Source organism: Scyliorhinus torazame, chromosome 7 (genome assembly GCF_047496885.1).
Source record: "Scyliorhinus torazame isolate Kashiwa2021f chromosome 7, sScyTor2.1, whole genome shotgun sequence".
Classification (NCBI taxonomy): Eukaryota; Metazoa; Chordata; class Chondrichthyes; order Carcharhiniformes; family Scyliorhinidae; genus Scyliorhinus; species Scyliorhinus torazame.
Genome location: NC_092713.1, coordinates 105392067 through 105414146, shown reverse-complemented (window position 1 = coordinate 105414146; position 22080 = coordinate 105392067). Strand labels below are relative to the sequence as shown.

The following is a 22080-nucleotide window of genomic DNA, read 5'->3' as shown; positions in this document are numbered from 1 at the left end:
AGCCGAGTTTTCTCTCCAGTTTTTCTGGCACTCTGGGCAGGAATCTTCTTGCTTCACTGGCAATGGTGGTGAAAATCACAGAACGAGGCCCCAGCGTGAGATTCTCATCCCCATTGTCTGGTGGGACTTTCAGGAATTGAGATAAATCAATCAGTTTTTATATTCACTGTTGGAAACATGTCTTTTCACGATCGTACATGTGTGAATCTAACACCAGAAAAGTAGCTAGCATTTAGTATCATTGCCAAGTAAAGGTTCAGGCCCCAAGCCAAAACTTGGAATTATGTGCAAAGATAGTATGATAAGAGGATGCAGGTTCAGACCTGTAAGAGTTTAAGATAGAATTTGAGAATTATTTATGTACAGACGGCGAACAGGTTTCTAAAAAGGGAGATTGAGGCTCAATTATGAAATAGCTCCCTGCTATGGGAACCTGGATTGTAGTTTTAGGGTACGGGAGAATGAGAGTATAGAGGTCAGGAGCACAGATTTGACGTCGCAGGAGGGGGCCAGTGTACAGGTAGTTGGTTTGAAGAGTGTCTACTTCAGGAGTATACGAAATAAGGTAGGGGAACTGGCAGCATGGGTTGGTACCTGGGACTTCGATGTTGTGGCCATTTCGGAGACATGGATAGAGCAGGGACAGGAATGGATGTTGCAGGTTCCGGGGTTTAGGTGTTTTAGTAAGCTCAGAGAAGGAGGCAAAAGAGGGGGAGGTGTGGCGCTGCTAGTCAAGAGCAGTATTACGGTGGCGGGGAGGATGTTAGATGGGGACTCATCTTCCGAGGTAGTATGGGCTGAGGTTAGAAACAGGAAAGGAGAGGTCACCCTGTTGGGAGTTTTCTATAGGCCTCCAAATAGTTCTAGGGATGTAGAGGAAAGGATGGCGAGGATGATCCTGGATAAGAGCGGAAGTAACAGGGTAGTTATTATGGGAGACTTTAACTTTTCAAATATTGACTGGAAAAGATATAGTTCAAGTACATTAGATGGGTCATTTTTTGTACAGTGTGTGCAGGAGGGTTTCCTGACACAATATGTTGACAGGCCAACAAGAGGCGAGGCCACGTTGGATTTGGTTTTGGGTAATGAACCTGGCCAGGTGTTGGATTTGGAGGTAGGAGAGCACTTTGGGGACAGTGACCACAATTCGGTGATGTTTACGCTAGTGATGGAAAGGGATAAGTATACACCGCAGGGCAAGAGTTATAGCTGGGGGAAGGACAATCATGATGCCATTAGACGTGACTTGGGGGGGATAGGTTGGAGAAGTAGACTGCAAGTGTTGGGCACACTGGATAAGTGGAGCTTATTCAAGGATCAGCTACTGTGTGTTCTTGATAAGTACGTACCGGTCAGGCAGGGAGGAAGGCTTAGAGCGAGGGAACCGTGGTTTACCAAAGAAGTGGAATCTCTTGTTAAGAGGAAGAAGGAGGCCTATGTGAAGATGAGGTGTGAAGTTTCAGTTGTGGCGATGGATAGTTACAAGGTAGCGAGGAAGGATCTAAAGAGAGAGCTAAGACGAGCAAGGAGGGGACATGAGAAGTATTTGGTAGGTAGGATCAAGGAAAACCCAAAAGCTTTCTATAGGTATGTCAGGAATAAGCGAATGACTAGGGTAAGAGTAGGACCAGTCAAGGACAGGGATGGGAAGTTGTGTGTGGAGTCTGAAGAGATAGGCGAGATACTAAATGAATATTTTTTCGTCAGTATTCACTCAGGAAAAAGATAATGTTGTGGAGGCGAATGCTGAGACCCAGGCTATTAGAATAGATGGCATTGAGGTACGTAGGGAAGAGGTGTTGGCAATTCTGGACAGGCTGGAAATAGATAAGTCCCCGGGGCCTGATGGGATTCATCCTAAGATTCTCTGGGAGGCCAGGGAAGAGATTGCTGGACCTTTGGCTTTGATTCTTATGTCATCATTGGCTACAGGAATAGTGCCAGAGGACTGGAGGATAGCAAATGTGGTCCCGTTGTTCAAAAAGGGGAGCAGAGACAACCCCGGCAACTATACACCGGTGAGCCTCACATCTGTAGTGGGTAAAGTCTTGGAGGGGATTATAAGAGACAAGATTTATAATCATCTATATAGGAATAATATGATCAGGGATAGTCAGCATGGCTTTGTAAAGGGTAGGTCATGCCTCACAGACCTTATCGAGTTCTTTGAGAAGGTGACTGAACAGGTAGACGAGGGTAGAGCAGTTGATGTGGTGTATATGGATTTCAGTAAAGCGTTTGATAAGGTTCCCCACGGTAGGCTATTGCAGAAAATACGGAGGCTGGGGATTGAGGGTGATTTAGAGATATGGATCAGAAATTGGCTAGCTGAAAGAAGACAGAGGTTGGTGGTTGATGGGAAATGTTCAGAATGGAGTTCAGTTACAAGTGGCGTACCACAAGGATCTGTTCTGGGGCCGTTGCTGTTTGTCATTTTTATCAATGACCTAGAGGAAGGCGCAGAAGGGTGGGTGAGTAAATTTGCAGACGACACTAAAGTCGGTGGTGTTGTCGACAGTGAGGAAGGATGTAGCAGGTTACAGAGGGACATAGATAAGCTGCAGAGCTGGGCTGAGAGGTGGCAAATGGAGGTTAATGTAGAGAAGTGTGAGGTGATTCACTTTGGAAGGAATAACAGGAATGCGGAATATTTGGCTAATGGTAAAGTTCTTGGAAGTGTGGATGAGCAGAGGGATCTAGGTGTCCATGTACATAGATCCCTGAAAGTTGCCACCCAGGTTGATAGGGTTGTGAAGAAGGCCTATGGAGTGTTGGCCTTTATTGGTAGAGGGATTGAGTTCCGGAGTCAGGAGGTCATGTTGCAGCTGTACAAAACTCTGGTACGGCCGCATTTGGAGTATTGCGTACAGTTCTGGTCACCGCATTATAGGAAGGACGTGGAGGCTTTGGAGCGGGTGCAGAGGAGATTTACCAGGGTGTTGCCTGGTATGGAGAGAAAATCTTATGAGGAAAGGCTGATGGACTTGAGGTTGTTTTTGTTGGAGAGAAGAAGGTTAAGAGGAGACTTAATGGAGGCATACAAAATGATCAGGGGGTTAGATAGGGTGGACAGCGAGAGCCTTCTCCCGCAGATGGATATGGCTGGCACGAGGGGACATATAGGACAGAGGTCAGAGGTAGGTTCTTTACGCAAAGAGTGGTGAGGCCGTGGAATGCCCTACCGGCACCAGTAGTGAACTCGCCAACATTGAGGGCATTTAAAAGTTTATTGGATAAGCAGATGGATGATAATGGCATAGTGTAGGTTAGATGGCTTTTGTTTCGGTGCAACATCGTGGGCCGAAGGGCCTTTACTGCGCTGTATCGTTCTATGTTCTATGTTCTATGATGCTGTTAATTACTCGAATTAACTCTTTGTTGTGTCAATTAATGGGAAAATCTATAACTTCAAGATACTCGGGGTGGGGGGGGGCGGGAGGGAGAGTGGGGGAGAGGGTCAGGATGTTTTCACTCAAGGTGAAGATTGGACAGCAACTTGTGGGAACTTGCAGTTGACGGAGTACACGTCCCCCATCGCAATTCACCGACACAGTAAGAACTCTGCGGATCGATCGCCATTATCTCTTCCTCAAATTCCGGCCCAATGTGTTTGCTGAACTGTAGTGTGCGACAAGAGAAGCAATTAAATAAAGTGAAATTCACGAAATGAGACAGCAATTTGGAAAAACAAACATTGCAAGTCACGCACCTTGGGGGCGTCTTAAATCATCTCAAGTGATTCCCCTGGGAGGGCCTCGCAATTTTTTAATAAATTTGGATTCTTGCCAACAAGCCAATCTTCTAAATTATGCAGACAGCTGAGATGTACTCGAACAAAATAATGTTCACAGAATCAGCGCGGGGGGGAAATACTGAGAATGATTTCGTAAAGTTCGAAAGCGAGGGGGGGGTGGTTTAAAAAAAGTTAATTTTACATTTCACCTTTCAGAACTGCCGCATAGCATTTCAATAACTTCTGCAGTGAGGCCATTATTGTTTGATAAGCAGAGTGTGTGTGTGAGACGCACAGCATGGTGCAACACACAAGAAGCTAATGGACTCTTTTTAAAAAAAAAAAATTTTATTGAAGTTTTCACAAAATATCGACAACAAAATGAAAAAGGAACCCAATAGAATTAAATACAAAACAAAATAAAACAACCCCGTGCCCCCCTCCCCCCTATACATAAATAATAAATTAACACCCCGAAACACAAAGCAAACATAGCAAACATATACACCCCCTCAGGTCCCCCAGTGTAGACAAACAAAAATAAAATAGAACCCCCCCCCCCCTCGGGTTGCTGCTGCTGCTGACCATTGTCTACCGCTCTGCCAGGAAGTCCAAGAACGGTTGCCACCGCCTGAAAAACCCTTGCACCGATCCCCTTAAGGCAAATTTCACCCTCTCCAATTTAATAAACCCCGCCATATCGTTGATCCAGGATTCCACGCTTGGGGGCCTCGCATCCCTCCACTGAAGAAGAATCCTTCGCCGGGCTACCAGGGACGCAAAGTCAGAATACCAGCCTCTTTCGCCTCCTGCACTCCCAGCTCCCCTGCAACCCCAAATATTGCGAGCCCCCAGCCCGGTTTGACCCTGGATCCTACCACCCTCGACACCGTCCTTGCTACGCCCTTCCAAAACTCCTCCAGCGCTGGGCATGCCCAAAACATATGGGTGTGGTTTGCCGGGTTCCCTGAGCACCTAAGAAGGTTGTTAAGAAGGCGTACAGTGTGTTAGCTTTTATTGGTAGAGGGATTGAGTTTAGGAGCCACGAGGTCATGTTGCAGCTATACAACACTCTGGTGCGGCCGCATTTGGAGTATTGCGTGCAATTCTGGTCGCCGCATTATAGGAAGGATGTGGCAGCATTGGAAAGGGTGCAGAGGAGATTTACCAGAATGTTGCCTGGTATGGAGGGACGATCTTATGAGGAAAGGCTGAGGGACTTGAGGCTGTTTTCGTTAGAGAGAAGAAGGTTAAGAGATGACTTAATTGAGGTATACAAGGTGATCAGAGGATTGGATAGGGTGGATAGAGAGAGCCTTTCTCCTCGAATGGTGATGTCTAGCATGAGGGGACATACCTTTAAATTGAGGGGAGATAGATATAAGACAGATGTCAGAGGTAGGTTCTTTACTCAGAGAGTAGTAAGGGCGTGGAATGCCCTGCCTGCAACAGTAGTGGACTCGCCAACACTAAGGGCATTCAAATGGTCATTGGATAGACATATGGACAATAAGGGAATAGTATAGATGGGCTTTCGAGTGGTTTCACAGGTCGGCGCAACATCGAGGGCCGAAGGGCCTGTACTGCGCTGTAATGTTCTATGTTCTATGTTCTATGCTGTTTAAGAAAGGCAGGACGGCTGAGATCAAATGATGGAACACAGGTAATGACCATCTCTAACAAGAGAGAATCTAACCATCTCCCCCTGACATTCAATGGCATTACTATCACTGAGTCCCCCACTATCAACATCCTGGAGCTATCCATTGGGCAGAAACTATATAAATATTGTGGCTACTAGAGCAGGTCATAGGTTGGGAACTCTATGGCGAGTAACTCATTTCCTGACTCCCCAAAGCCCACCAACTACAAGGCGCAAAGCAGGAATGTAATGGAATACTCTCTCCACTTGCCTGGATGAGTGCAGCTCTAACAACATTGATGTTCAACACCATCTGGGACAAAGAAGCTCTCTTGACCCAGCACCTATTCACCACATTAAACTTCCACTCCATCCACCAACAGTGCTACATGATGATTTGTATCATTTATCTGATGCGCTGAAGCAACTCGTTAGTGCATACTCAGTACACCTCCCAAAACTGCAGCCACTACCACTTAAAAGGCATTTGAGAACACCATCACCCCAGTACACTTTTCTCTAAGTTACACACTATCCTGACTTGGAAATACATCTATACAAAAACCTGGAACTCCCTCCCTAAAAGCACTGTGGAAAACCTTCACTATTGTCTTCTCAGGGGCATTAAGAAATGGACAATAAATGCTAGCCCCAGTGACACCCATGTACTGTGAATTGGTGACTCGTTTAAGACAGAGAATTATTTTTCAGTCAGAGGGTTGTGAGTCTTCCCTTCCTCAGGGCGGCACAGTAGCAAAGTGGTTAGCGCTGTTGCTTCACAGCGCAAGGGTACCGGGTTCGATTCCCACTTGGGTCACTGTCTGTGCGGAGTCTGCATGTTCTCCCCGTGTCTGTGTGGATTTCCTCTTGCTGCTCCGGTTTCCTCCCACAAGTCCCGAAAAGCGTGCTTGTCAGGTGATTTGGACATTCTGAATTCTCCCTCCCTGTACCAAAACAGGTGCCGGAGTGCGGCGACTAGGGAATTTTCAAGGTAACTTCATTGCAGTGTCAATGTAAGCCTATTTGTGACAACAATAAAGATTAATATTATAAGAGGCAGTGGAAGCAAGTTTCTTTGTATATATTGAAGGCAAAAGTAGATATATTCTTGACAAACAAGTGGGTGAAAGGCTATCAGGGGGAGGTTTCAATCAGGTCAGTCATGATCTTATTGAATGGCAGCGTAGGCTCGAGGGGCCAAGTGACCTACTGTTGCTCCTAATTCATATGTTCCTTTAAAAAATGCATTAACAACCATCTTCCTCCAAATCTTGTGATCTAGTGAATGCATAAATATTCTAATTATTTTTCCCCCAATATTCCCAAAATGTTCATTTATTTGTTGTTTTCCACCACCATCATCACTTCAATTCAATTTTGTTCCTTACATCCCAAAGCTGAAACGTGGGCAACTAACTGTGCCACTGCATCTGATTGGAGCACATTAATGAGAAAAGGTTCTTAATTCTTTCAGTTTAATCCTCTTACTCTTCAGCTATTTCTGGACACATCACCATGTTCAAACCCCAGGGCAGTCCAGATTGAGCAAGCTATCTTGTGCATGAATTATTGTCTGCTACCTTCAAGAACATTACCTAAATCATTAGCTGGAACATTGCAGCTATATAGAGCAGGTAGGCCTTTTTCATTTCACCATGCAGTTCATCGACATTCTGTACTCTGTTTTCTAAGCTTTTGTCTCTGAGGTCTATGAGAACAACTCAGAGTTATGAAATGAAATGAAAATTGCTTATTGTCACAAGTAGGCTTCAAATGAAGTTTCTGTGAAAAGCCCCAAGTCGCCACATTCCGGCGCCTGTTCGGGGAGGCTGGTACGGGAATTGAACCATGCTGCTGGCCTGCCTTGGTCTGCTTTCAAAGCCAGCAATTTAGCCCTGTGCTAAACCAGCCCTTTGTGAGACAAACTAATGCTGATCTGGTTACATTGTCAGAGGGAAATAAGTCATATCGTACTGCTTTCATTATGTCCATACCATAAGTCAAATGCTGAGCTGTTAAAGAAATAGGCATGGTTAATTATCCAACCCAGTAAAAATGCAAATGAATTTAGCGTTGACTATAATGCCACATTTCTATCTATCTTTAGGCTTAGAAGCCTAGTACAACAGCTGTCACTTACCACAGTCACTTGATGTGTTTTTAGGAACCTGATAATTTAGCATAATTTTCATGGCTGTTTGAAAATCAGGGACAAAGCCTACCCAACTTTCTAAAGGTAGTGAGATTAATTACTCTTATTATTTACCCAGCTGATGGTAAGGTCTCCTCCATAATTCTACAATCCCTTTTACTAAGCGATTGGTGAATACAGTATTCACATGTGGCATGCCTTTTGTTCATGAACATAATTGTGGGAGCTCAAATAATTTTAGGTCATCATTCCTTACCTTCTAAAATCTAATATTACACATCTTAAGAGATCAATTTTCCCTCATAGCAGGATGTGGCATTTTTTAAAAACATCATTACATTTTATTGTAAGAGCAATTAATTCTTAGCTGTTCTATAGTGTTCAATAAAGCAAATGGATAACTTCTGCCTCATATTTCACAATGAACATTCTCAGCCCAAAGGATACTTAAAGCATTTATGTTCAAAACGGAATTTATCTAAAATTAATTGGGCACAAACATTTTGCAACTGAGGTTTGCACCATATTGCAAGGTACGTTTGTGCTAATTTAACTCAAAAATAAAAACACAATTTGGAAATCTAGATGAAATATTATGAGAGTTGTGTGTATGAGGGCATTTTATATTTGTACAATGAACAAAGAACAAAGAACAGTACAGCACAGGAACAGGCCTTTCGGCCCTCCAAGCCTGTACCGGTCATGATACCAACCTTGGCCAAAACCCTCAGCACTTCCTTGTGCCGTATCCCTCTATACCCACCTATCCATGTATTTTTCAAGATGCCTTTGAACGCTGTTAATGTACCTGCTTCCACAACCTCAATTGGCAATGGATATAGGGGAAATTAATTAAAAGCACCTTTCCTTTGCTAGGTTGCTATCTATTTTCCATAAGTTTAGAAGAATCTTATCAGTGTTTTTAATAATAGCTGTTGTTACCTATTGAAGACTTGCCAATGAGCTTTGCAGAAAATGCAGTAATTTCGCTGTGGAAAATAAAGAAATCACACAGGAGCTACTCACTCAGCTGAAGCTCATGGAGAAGCAGCTAAACGTTTTGGTGGAGCTTTTGTTTTACTCCACAGGATATTTACTGCAATAGAACATAGAACATTACAGCGCAGTACAGGCCCTTCGGCCCTCGATGTTGCGTCGACCTGTGAAACCACTCTAAAGCCCATCTATACTATTCCCTTATCGTCCATATGTCTATCCAATGACCATTTGAATGTCCTTAGTGTTGGCGAGTCCACTACTGTTGCAGGCAGGGCATTCCACGCCCTTACTACTCTCTGAGTAAAGAACCTACCCCTGACATCTGTCCTATATCTATCTCCCCTCAATTTAAAGCTATGTCCCCTCGTGCTAGACATCACCATCCAAGGAAAAAGGCTCTCATGTCCACCCTATCCAATCCTCTGATCATCTTGTATGCCTCAATTAAGTCACCTCTTAACCTTCTTCTCTCTAACGAAAACAGCCTCAAGTCCCTCAGCCTTTCCTCATTAGATCTTCCCTCCATACCAGGCAACATTCTGGTAAATCTCCTCTGCACCCTTTCCAATGCTTCCACATCCTTCCTATAATGTGGCAACCAGAATTGCACGCAATGGGTATTGATGTTGTTAATATAAACAAAAAGTGGTAATGCCCAGGATTTTTACACTGAAACAAATCCCTCTTTTTTTCTAACACCAACTGTGGGTTGTGGTCACCATTTTTAGGAATGTCTAATCTAAACATACACCCAAATTAAAATAGGAAACTGAATCTCAGTTGACATTATGTTTTTTTGAGTCATTTTGGTGTGTGATGGTATCATGCTGAAAGAACGAACAGCTGTTCTATTTGATCTTCGGCACGCAGTAGCGAGTTTCGAGTCCTTATCTAACTAGTGTCATCCTTGACTCACAGAAGCATTCTCACCTCTGAGTTAGGTCACGGGTTCAATTTGAACATCCGTTGCCACAAAAAGAAAATATCCCCCAGCTCTCATAATGTTTCATCTAGATTTCCAAATCATGTTTTTATTTGCGAGTTGAATTATCACCAAATCTACCTGACCATCATCGAAACTGACATTTGCTGCATTGTTGGACGTGCCCTCTTTTGCATGACATGCTAAATCAAGGCTCTACCCACTCTCTCAGGTGGGCATAAAATACCCGATATAGCACGATTCAAAAAAGTGCAGGAAATTCTCTTGGCGGCTGCGCAACGTTTTTCTCTTTCAACTAACATTACTAAAAAGAGATTATATGGTCATTTATCTCATTGTATTTTTGTGCGAGCTTGGTGTGCTCATATTGACTGCTGCACCTCTTGACATTACAACAGTTTCAATATCTGTGAAATATTTTGGAACATCACAAGGACACTACATGTACTATATAAAAGCAAATTCTTTCTTTCTAGCTTGTTAACTATTCTTTACAGTTTACCATGACAGGACACTCTGTTCTACTAAAAGTTCAACAACATTATTTGTTTAATGTAGAGTTTTATGAGAATCATGGCATGCCAATGTCAGCAGATGTATTGGATACAAAAACATCTTTTTGTTAACCCTCAACTGTTTGCTTCGCAATTTCATCCTTTCCCTGTGCCAGGCAGCAATTCTAAAGGTTTTGATAATTTTGGAGTTAATTGTGTATGCTTTTGAGAGTTAAGTTCCAAGGAGGAATTGTTGGATATTTGAGTTTTGGAACTAAGCCTACTTTTCACATTTGTACTCACCCTTCATCAATTCATTAAGGTGAAAGAGAAGCAAAAGATCCTCCGTTACTACTCGTTTTCAGTTATTTAAATACATATTGTACGTTTTTGTCCCAGCCATTTGAAGATCCAGCCATCACTGAGATAATCCAAGGTTGTTGCACTCTTCAGATACGAACATTGGAACTCGTTAATCCAAAATCAAGTTGTTCTTCACCAGTTTATGAGAGTCAGCTAGGCTGTAGTCCCAAACCTGGGGAAGATGCCCGGATCCAGTCAGGCGCTGGGTTCTCCAAATTCAGATTGCCATATTTTTTTTTTTTTTAAATAATATTTTATTGAAAATTTTTGGTCAACCAACACAGTACATTGTGCATCCTTTACACAACATTATAACAATACAGATAATAATGACCTTTTTTATTTAAACAAGAACAAAAGAAAACAACAACAAATAAATAAATATTAAATAACAAAAATAAAAAAAAACTAGCCCTAATTGGCAACTGCCTTGTCTCAGGCCACCCCCCCCCCCCCCCCACCCCCCACCCCCCAAGTTCTGGGCTGCTGCTGCTGCCTTCTTTGTTCTCCCCTATCTATCTTTCCGCAAGATATTCGACGAACGGTTGCCACCGCCTTGTAAACCCTTGAGCCGACCCCCTTAGGACGAACTTAATCCGCTCTAACTTTATGAACCCCGCCATATCATTTATCCAGGTCTCCACCCCCGGGGGCTTGGCTTCTTTCCACATTAGCAATATTCTGCGCCGGGCTACTAGGGACGCAAAGGCCAAAACATCGGCCTCTTTCGCCTCCTGCACTCCCGGCTCTTGTGCAACCCCAAATATAGCCAACCCCCAGCTTGGTTCGACCCGGACTCCTACTACTTTCGAAAGCACCTTTGTCACCCCCATCCAAAACCCCTGTAGTGCCGGGCATGACCAAAACATATGGGTATGATTCGCTGGGCTTCTCGAGCACCTCGCACACCTATCCTCCACCCCAAAAAATTTACTGAGCCGTGTTCCAGTCATATGTGCCCTGTGTAATACCTTAAACTGAATCAGGCTTAGCCTGGCGCACGAGGACGACGAGTTTACCCTGTTTAGGGCATCTGCCCACATCCCCTCCTCAATCTCCTCCCCTAGCTCTTCTTCCCATTTCCCTTTTAGTTCGTCCATCATAGTCTCCCCTTCGTCTCTCATTTCCCTATATATATCCGACACCTTACCGTCCCCCACCCATTTCTTTGAGATGACTCTGTCCTGCACCTCTTGTGTCGGGAGCTGCGGGAATTCCCTCACCTGCTGCCTCGCAAAAGCCCTCAATTGCATGTACCTGAATGCATTCCCTTGGGGCAACCCATATTTCTCGGTCAGCGCTCCCAGACTCGCAAACTTCCCATCCACAAATAGATCTTTCAATTGCGTTATACCTGCTCTTTGCCACATTCCATATCCCCCATCCATTCCCCCCGGGGCAAACCTATGGTTGTTTCTTATCGGGGACCCCCCCAGTGCTCCGGTCTTTCCCCTATGTCGTCTCCACTGTCCCCAAATCTTCAGTGTAGCTACCACCACCGGACTCGTGGTATAGTTCCTTGGTGAGAACGGCAATGGGGCTGTCACCATAGCCTGCAGGCTGGTCCCCCTACAGGACGCCCTCTCTAATCTCTTCCACGCCGCTCCTTCCTCCTCTCCCATCCACTTACTCACCATTGAAATATTAGCGGCCCAATAATACTCACTTAGGCTCGGTAGTGCCAGCCCCCCCCTATCCCTACTACGCTGTAAGAATCCCTTCCTCACTCTCGGAGTCTTCCCGGCCCAAACAAAACCCATAATACTCTTTTCTATCCTTTTGAAAAAAGCCTTCGTGATCACCACCGGGAGACACTGAAACACAAAAAGGAATCTCGGGAGGACCACCATCTTAACTGCCTGCACCCTCCCTGCCATTGACAATGCTACCATGTCCCATCTCTTGAAATCTTCCTCCATCTGTTCCACCAACCGCGTCAAATTTAGCCTGTGCAATGTGCCCCAATTCTTAGCTATCTGGATCCCCAGGTAACGAAAGTCTCTTGTTACCTTCCTCAACGGTAGGTCTTCTATTTCTCTACTCTGCTCCCCTGGATGCGCCACAAACAGCTCACTCTTTCCCATGTTCAATTTATACCCTGAAAAATCCCCAAACTCCCCAAGTATCCGCATTATTTCTGGCATCCCCTCCGCTGGATCCGCCACATATAGTAGCAGATCATCCGCATATAAAGATACCCGGTGTTCTTCTCCTCCCCTAAGTATTCCCCTCCATCCCTTGGAACCTCTCAGCGCTATCGCCAGGGGCTCAATCGCCAGTGCAAACAGTAATGGGGACAGAGGACATCCCTGCCTTGTCCCTCTGTGGAGCCGAAAATATGCCGATCCCCGTCCATTCGTGACCACACTCGCCACTGGGGCCCTATACAACAGCTGCACCCATCTAACATACCCCTCTCCGAACCCAAATCTCCTCAACACCTCCCACAGATAATCCCACTCCACTCTATCAAATGCTTTCTCGGCATCCATCGCCACTACTATCTCCGTTTCACCCTCTGGTGGGGCCATCATCATTACGCCTAACAACCTCCGTATGTTCGTGTTCAGCTGTCTCCCCTTCACAAACCCAGTTTGGTCCTCATGAACCACCCCCGGGACACATTCCTCTATTCTCATTGCCATTACCTTGGCCAAGACCTTGGCATCTACATTGAGGAGGGAGATTGGTCTGTAGGACCCGCATTGTAGCGGATCCTTTTCCTTCTTTAAAAGAAGCGATATCGTTGCTTCTGACATAGTCGGGGGCAGTTGTCCCCTTTCCTTTGCCTCGTTGAAGGTCCTCGTCAGTAGCGGGGCGAGCAAGTCCAAATATTTTCTGTAAAATTCAACTGGGAATCCGTCCGGTCCCGGGGCCTTTCCCGTCTGCATGTTCCTAATTCCTTTCACCACTTCTTCTACCGTGATCTGTGCTCCCAATCCCATCCTTTCCTGCTCTTCCACCTTGGGAATTTCCAGCCGATCCAAAAACTCCATCATTCTCTCCCTCCCATCCGGGGGTTGAGCTTCATACAATTTTTTATAAAATGTCTTGAACACTTCATTCACTCTCTCCGCTCCCCGCTCCGTCTCTCCATCTTCGTCTCTCACCCCCCCTATTTCCCTCGCTGCTCCCCTTTTCCTCAATTGGTGTGCCAGCAATCTGCTCGCCTTCTCTCCATATTCATACTGTACACCCTGCGCCTTCCTCCATTGTGCCTCTGCAGTGCCTGTGGTCAGCAAGTCAAATTCCACATGCAGCCTTTGCCTTTCCCTATACAGTCCCTCCTCCGGTGCTTCCGCATACTGTCTGTCCACCCTCAAAAGTTCTTGCAACAACCGCTCCCGTTCCTTACTCTCCTGCTTCCCTTTATGTGTCCTTATTGATATCAGCTCCCCCCTAACCACCGCCTTCAACGCCTCCCAGACCACTCCCACCTGAACCTCCCCATTGTCATTGAGTTCCAAGTACTTTTCAATGCATCCCCTCACCCTTAAGCACACCCCCTCATCCGCCATTAGTCCCATATCCATTCTCCAGGGTGGACGCCCTCTTGTTTCCTCCCCTATCTCCAAGTCTACCCAGTGTGGGGCATGATCCGAAATGGCTATAGCCGTATATTCCGTTCCCCTCACCCTCGGGATCAATGCCCTACCCAACACAAAAAAGTCTATGCGTGAATAGACTTTATGGACATAGGAGAAAAACGAGAACTCCTTACTCCTAGGTCTACTGAATCTCCACGGGTCCACCCCTCCCATCTGCTCCATAAAATCCTTAAGCACCTTGGCTGCTGCCGGCCTCCTACCAGTCCTGGACTTCGACCTATCCAGCCTTGGTTCCAACACCGTGTTAAAGTCTCCCCCCATTATCAGCTTTCCGGTCTCTAGGTCTGGGATGCGTCCTAGCATTCGCCTCATAAAATTGGCATCGTCCCAATTCGGGGCATACACGTTTACCAACACCACCATCTCTCCCTGTAATTTGCCACTCACCATCACGTATCTGCCCCCGTTATCCGCCACTATAGTCTTTGCCTCGAACATTACCCGCTTCCCCACTAATATAGCCACCCCCCTGTTTTTCGCATCCAGCCCCGAATGGAACACCTGCCCTACCCATCCTTTGCGCAACCTAACCTGATCTATCAGTTTCAGGTGCGTTTCCTGTAACATGACCACATCTGCTTTAAGTTTCTTAAGGTGTGCGAGTACTCGTGCCCTCTTTATCGGCCCGTTAAGCCCCCTCACGTTCCACGTGATCAGCCGAGTTGGGGGGCTTCCCACCCCCCCCCCTTGCCGGTTAGCCATCATCTTTTTCCAGCTTCTCGCCCAGTTCCCACGCGGCTGTATTTCTCCCAGACGGTGCCCCCCCGCCCATCCTTTCCCGCACCCACTCCCCCCTTTCCCCAGCAGCAGCAACCCAGTAATTCCCCCCTCCCCCCCCCCCCCCGCTAGACCCCCCGCTAGCGTAATTACTCCCCCCATGTTGCTCCCAGAAGTCAGCAAACTCTGGCTGACCTCGGCTTCCCCCCGTGATCACGGCTCGCCCCGTGCGGTGCCCCCTCCTTCCTGCTTCTCTATTCCCGCCATAATTATCATAGCGCGGGAACCAAGCCCGCGCCTCTCCCTCGGCCCCGCCTCCCATGGCCAACGCCCCATCTCCTCTCCCTCCCCACCTCCCCCCATCACCACCTGTGGGAGAAAGAAAAGTTACCATACCGCAGGATTAATCATACAATCCCTCTTCGCCCCCCCCCCCCCCACTCGTCCCACCACTTTGTCCAAACGTTCATTTTCGTAGTCCAATCATTCCAATTTTTCTTCTACAATAAAAGTCCACGCTTCATCCGCCGTCTCAAAGTAGTGGTGCCTCCCTTGATATGTGACCCACAGTCTTGCCGGTTGCAGCATTCCAAACTTTATCTTTTTTTTGTGAAGTACCGCTTTGGCCCGATTAAAGCTCGCCCTCCTTCTCGCCACCTCCGCACTCCAATCTTGATAGACGCGGATCACCGCGTTCTCCCATTTACTACACCGAGTTTTCTTCGCCCATCTAAGGACCATTTCTCTATCCTTAAAACGGAGAAATCTCACCACTATGGCTCTGGGAGCTTCTCCTGCTCTCGGTCCTCGCACCATAACTCGGTATGCTCCCTCCACCTCCGACGGACCCGTCGGGGCCTCCACTCCCATTAACGAGTGCAGCATCGTGCTCACATATGCCCCGACGTCCGCCCCCTCCACACCTTCAGGAAGGCCAAGAATCCTCAAGTTGTTCCTCCTTGCGTTATTTTCCAGTGCCTCCAACCTCTCCACAGATCGTTTCTGGTGTGCCTCCTGTATCTCCGACTTCACCACCAGGCCCTGTATGTCGTTTTCATTCTCTGCTGCTTTCGCCTTCACGACCCGAAGCTCCTGCTCCTGGGTCTTTTGTTCCTCTTTCAGCCCTTCAATCGCCTGTAATATCGGGGCCAACAACTCTTTCTTCATTTCCTTTTTTATCTCCTCCACGCAGCGTTTCAAAAACTCTTGTTGTTCAGGGCCCCATATGAAACTGCCACCTTCCGACGCCATCTTGGTTTCTGCTTGCCTTCCTTGCCGTTGTTCCAAAGGATCCGCTGCAATCCGGCCACTTTCCTCTCCTTTTTCCATCCGTGTCCAGGGGGAACACCCTTCTGGTTTACCGCACGGTGTTTTCAGCCGTTAAAATTGCCGTTGGGGCTCCTATCAAGAGCCCAAAAGTCCGTTTCACAGGGAGCTGCCGAAACGTGCGACTCAGCTGGTCATCGCCGCACCCGGAAGTCCAGATTGCCATATTTTTGATCTGCACTGGAAAATATCACTTATCCGGTGGCTACTCACACAAAGATCGAAAAAGGTCAGGTAGCTCCAGGTGGTGGAAGCTTTGACCATGGGAATGGCATAGAAAAAGTCTGATACCCTGTAAAATAGCATTCAGACCATGATAATTCCATTGAGCCAAACTAAGAATTGAATAACTCTAAGATGCACTCAGTCATTCCGGACATAATGAGCCAAGTCAGGTTTTCAGAGGAGCCATTATCAGAATTCAGGCAACCCTTCACCTGAGGGCTTCGGTTAGTCTTACACATGACTACAGACTAGAATTGGAAGGGTCAGGTGTGAATCTAGCCCTTCCCCTGTATGGCGCTGTTTTGGCACTTAAACATTGGACACAAGAACAGAAAAAGGTAATTTAACCCCTCAAGCCTGACCCATTATTCAATGAGATCATGGCTGATTTGCAGCCTAATGCCACATACCTGCCGCAGGTCCATCAGGGTTCCCTGACTTTTACAAATCCATGCCGGCTATCTCTGATTAACTAAAAACTTTCAAGGTGTTTAGTCACCTTATCCCTTATCCTTAGACACTAACAATATATCAACAACAAATGTTTGGCTAACAGGTCTATAATTCCCTGATTTCCTTCCCTCATCTTTCATAAATAGTGAAATGATATATGCATTTCTCAATCTATCAATTTCTAAATCAAGGGAACTTTGGAAGATTACAGTTGGGGCACCTGCAATGTTCTAGGAACAAAGAACAAAAGAACAAAGAAATGTACAGCTCAGGAACAGGCCCTTCGGCCCTCCAAGCCCGTGCCGACCATGCTGCCCGACTAAACTACAATCTTCTACACTTCCTGGGTCCGTATCCTTCTATTCCCATCCTATTCATATATTTGTCAAGATGCCCTTTAAATGTCCCTATCGTCCCTGCTTCCACTACCTCCTCCGGTAGCGAGTTCCAGGCACCCACTACCCTCTGCGTAAAAAACTTGCCTCGTACATCTACTCTAAACCTTGCCCCTCTCACCTTAAACCTATGCCCCCTAGTAATTGACCCCTCTACCCTGGGGAAAAGCCTCTGACTATCCACTCTGTCTATGCCCCTCATAATTTTGTATACCTCTATCAGGTCTCCCCTCAACCTCCTTCGTTCCAGTGAGAACAAACCGAGTTTATTCAATCGCTCCTCATAGCTAATGCCCTCCATACCAGGCAACATTCTGGTAAATCTCTTCAGCACCCTCTCTAAAGCCTCCACATCCTTCTGGTAGTGTGGCGACCAGAATTGAACACTATACTCCAAGTGTGGCCTAACTAAGGTTCTATACAGCTGCAACATGACTTGCCAATTCTTATACTCAATGCCCCGGCCAATGAAGGCAAGCATGCCATATGCCTTCTTGACTACCTTCTCCACCTGTGTTGCCCCTTTCAATGACCTGTGGACCTGTACTCCTAGATCTCTTTGACTTTCAATACTCTTGAGGGTTCTACCATTCACTGTATATTCCCTACCTGCATTAGACCTTCCAAAATGCATTACCTCACATTTGTCCGGATTAAACTCCATCTGCCATCTCTCCGCCCAAGTCTCCAGACAATCTAAATCCTGCTGTATCCTCCGACAGTCCTCATCGCTATCCGCAATTCCACCAACCTTTGTGTCGTCTGCAAACTTACTAATCAGACCAGTTACATTTTCCTCCAAATCATTTATATATACTACAAAGAGCAAAGGTCCCAGCACTGATCCCTGTGGAACACCACTGGTCACAGCCCTCCAATTAGAAAAGCATCCCTCCATTGCTACTCTCTGCCTTCTATGGCCTAGCCAGTTCTGTATCCACCTTGCCAGCTCACCCCTGATCCCGTGTGACTTCACCTTTTGTACTAGTCTACCATGAGGGACCTTGTCAAAGGCCTTACTGAAGTCCATATAGACAACATCTACTGCCCTACCTGCATCAATCATCTTAGTGACCTCCTCGAAAAACTCTATCAAGTTAGTGAGACACGACCTCCCCTTCACAAAACCGTGCTGCCTCTCACTAATACGTCCATTTGCTTCCAAATGGGAGTAGATCCTGTCTCGAAGAATTCTCTCCAGTAATTTCCCTACCACTGAAGTAAGGCTCACCGGCCTGTAGTTCCCTGGATTATCCTTGCTACCCTTCTTAAACAGAGGAACAACATTGGCTATTCTCCAGTCCTCCGGGACATCCCCTGAAGACAGCGAGGATCCAAAGATTTCTGTCAAGGCCTCAACAATTTCCTCTCCAGCCTCCTTCAGTATTCTGGGGTAGATCCCATCAGGCCCTGGGGACTTATCTACCTTAATATTTTTTAAGACACCCAACACCTCGTCTTTTTGGATCACAATGTGACCCAGGCTATCTACACCCCCTTCTCCAGACTCAACATCTACCAATTCCTTCTCTTTGGTGAATACTGATGCAAAGTATTCATTTAGTACCTCGCCCATTTCCTCTGGCTCCACACATAGATTCCCTTGCCTATCCTTCAGTGGGCCAACCCTTTCCCTGGCTACCCTCTTGCTTTTTATGTATGTGTAAAAAGCCTTGGGATTTTCCTTAACCCTATTTGCCAATGACTTTTCGTGACCCCTTCTAGCCCTCCTGACTCCTTGCTTAAGTTCCTTCCTACTTTCCTTATATTCCACGCAGGCTTCGTCTGTTCCCAGCCTTTTAGCCCTGACAAATGCCTCCTTTTTCTTTTTGACGAGGCCTACAATATCACTCGTCATCCAAGGTTCCCGAAAATTGCCGTATTTATCTTTCTTCCTCACAGGAACATGCTGGTCCTGTATTCCTTTCAACTGCCACTTGAAAGCCTCCCACATGTCAGATGTTGATTTGCCCTCAAACATCCGCCCCTAATCTATGCTCTTCAGTTCCCGCCTAATATTGTTATAATTAGCCTTCCCCCAATTTAGCACATTCATCCTCGGACCACTCTTATCCTTGTCCACCAGTACTTTAAAACTTACTGAATTGTGGTCACTGTTACCGAAATGCTCCCCTACTGAAACATCTACCACCTGGCCGGGCTCATTCCCCAATACCAGGTCCAGTACCGCCCTTTCCCTAGTTGGACTGTCTACATATTGTTTTAAGAAGCCCTCCTGGATGCTCCTTACAAACTCCTCCCCGTCTAAGCCCCTGGCACTAAGTGAGTCCCAGTCAATATTGGGGAAGTTGAAGTCTCCCATCACCACAACCCTGTTGTTTTTACTCTTTTCCAAAATCTGTCTACCTACCTGCTCCTCTATCTCCCGCTGGCTGTTGGGAGGCCTGTAGTATACCCCCAACATTGTGACTGCACCCGTCTTATTCCTGATCTCTACCCATATAGCCTCACTGCCCTCTGAGGTGTCCTCTCGCAGTACAGCTGTGATATTCTCCCGAACAAGTAGCGCAACTCCACCTCCCCTTTTACATCCCCCTCTATCCCGCCTGAAACATCTAAATCCTGGAATGTTTAGCTGCCAATCCTGCCCTTCCCTCAACCAGGGAAGAACATAGGACTTAGAAGCAGGAGTAGGCCATTCGGCCCTTCAAGCCTGCTCTGCCATTCAATAAGACCATGGCTGATCTGGTTGTGGTCTCAACCCAACTTTCCTGTTTGCCCCCCTTGTTTATCAAGAACTGCCCAATTCTACTTGACCACTGACCCAGCCTCCACTGCCCCCTTTGGAAGTGGATTCAACATACACCTCTGGGAAAAAACTAATCTCCTCATTTCTGTCTTTAAGGGAAATCTCTTACTCTTAAACGCTATTCCCTAGCTCTAGACTCCCGCACAAGTGGATCCTCCCAGTATCTACCCTATTAAGTCTCCTCAGGACTTTATTTGTTTCAAATCTTCTAACCTCTAATTGTTCTAACCTGTTGTAACTTTCCTTCATAAGACCCTCATCCGAAGAATGAATCGCGTGAACCTTTTCTGAATTGCTTCTGATGCAATTATATATATATATATATTCAAATAAGGAGACCGAAACAATGCACAGTAATCAAGAAGACCAAGGCCCCACAGCTGCAGTAAGACATCCTTACTTTTATATTCCATTCCCCTTGCAAGAAACACCAACATTCCAATTGCCTTCCTAATCACCTGCTGTACCTGCACACTAACCTTTTGTGATTCATGTTCCAGGACACCCAGATCCCTCTGTACCACCAGGTTTTGCAATGTCTTTCCATATAAATAGTATACTGCTTTTCTAGTCTTCCTGCCAAGTGGGCAAGTTCACATTTATACTCCATCGACCAAATTTTTGCCCATTCACTTAACATGTCTATATCCCTTCTTTTTTTTTCTTTTTGTTGTTTTTTTATAAATCTAGAATACCCAACTTTTTTTCCCAATTAAGGGGCAATTTAGCTTGGCAATTCACTACTTTGCACGTCTTTGGGTTGTGGGGGTGAGACCCACGCAGACACGGGGAGAATGTACAAACTCCACATGGAAAGTGACCCACATGGAAACTGAGATTCGAACCCAGGTCCTCAGTGCCATAGTCCCAGTGCTAACCACTGTGCCACGTGCCGCCCTCTATATCCCTTCTCTTGATGACTTACTTTCCTACCAAGCTTAGTGTCATTGGTAAGTTTAGCTACCATACATTCGGCCCCTTCATCCAAATCATCAATGCAGACTGTAAATAGTTGAGGCCCCAGCACTGACCCATGTTGTACTCCACTAATTACAGTTTGCCAATGCGGGCCAATGTTTGGGGTTTGGTGGGAGGATGGGATCGTTGTTATTGATATGGGGATTGACATTACATTCATTACTGATTATTGTTTATTGTTGGGTGCAAATTTGGGAGAAAATGTGAAAAAGGAGGAGAATAAAAAATATTTTTTAAAATCAGAGGTAGATAGGTTTTTGATCAAGAAGGGGATCAGGGGTTCTGGGGACAAGGCAGGAGAATGGGGATGAGAAAAATATCAGCCATGATTGAATGGCGGAGCAGATTCGATGGGTCGAGTGGCCTAATTCTGCTCCTATGTCTTATGGTCTTAAACACTTTTTTTGAACATCCCCTCCTCCTCCCTCACCCGACCCACTCTTACCTTCAGTTATTCTACCCATTAACAGATTTAACCAGTTTACTCTCTCTCACTGTATTAAACTAAGACTCCAGAACATTTTCCCAATTCCACACACAAACATACAACTGGCAACAGCACAAAAAGCCTGTAGAATAGAACCATAGAATCCCTACAATGCAGAAGGAGGCCATTCGGCCCATCGCATCTGCACCAACCTTCTGAAAGATCACTCTACCTTGGCCCACTCCTACACCCTATCCCCAAGAAGTGGCTAGATATAGCACTTGGGGCGAATGGGATCAAAGATTATGGGGGGAAAGTAGGATTAGGTTATTGAGTTGGATGAGCAGCCATGATCGTGGTAAATGGTGGAGCACGGTAGCACAGTGGGTAGCACTGTTGCTTCACAACTCCAGGGTCCCAGGTTTGATTCCCAACTTGGGTAACTGTGTGGAGTCTACACGTTTTCCCCCCGTCTGCGTGGGTTTCCTCCAGGTGCTCCGGTTTCCTCCCACAAGTCCTGAAAGACATGGTGTTAGGTCATTTGGACATTCTGAATTCTCCCGCTGTGCACCCGAACAGGTGCTGTAATGTGGTGACTAGGGGCTTTTTACAATAACTTAATTGCAGTGTTAATGTAAGCCTACTTGTGACAATAAGGATTATTATTATTACAGCAGGCTCGGTAACTTCTATGTAATCCCACTCACCTGACCTGCACATCCCTGGACACATAAAGGGTCATTTTTTATCATGGTCAATCTACCTAAACTGCACATCTTTTGACTGTTGGAGGAAACCCACACAGACACGGGCAGAAAGTGCAAACTCCACACAGTGCTGTGAGGCAGCAGT

At 46.1% G+C, this 22080-nt stretch overlaps 1 protein-coding gene across 1 annotated transcript in view; it reads left to right on the top strand.

Moving 5' to 3' along the window:
* The first annotated feature begins 6888 nt into the window (after nucleotides 1–6888).
* LOC140426432 (phosducin-like) overlaps nucleotides 6889–22080 on the top strand; it is a 90908-nt gene continuing 75716 nt past the window's right edge. The window contains exon 1 of the mRNA XM_072511221.1: nucleotides 6889–7012. The gene's annotated coding sequence lies outside the window, so the exon portion shown is untranslated. The remainder of the gene's footprint in view (nucleotides 7013–22080) is intronic.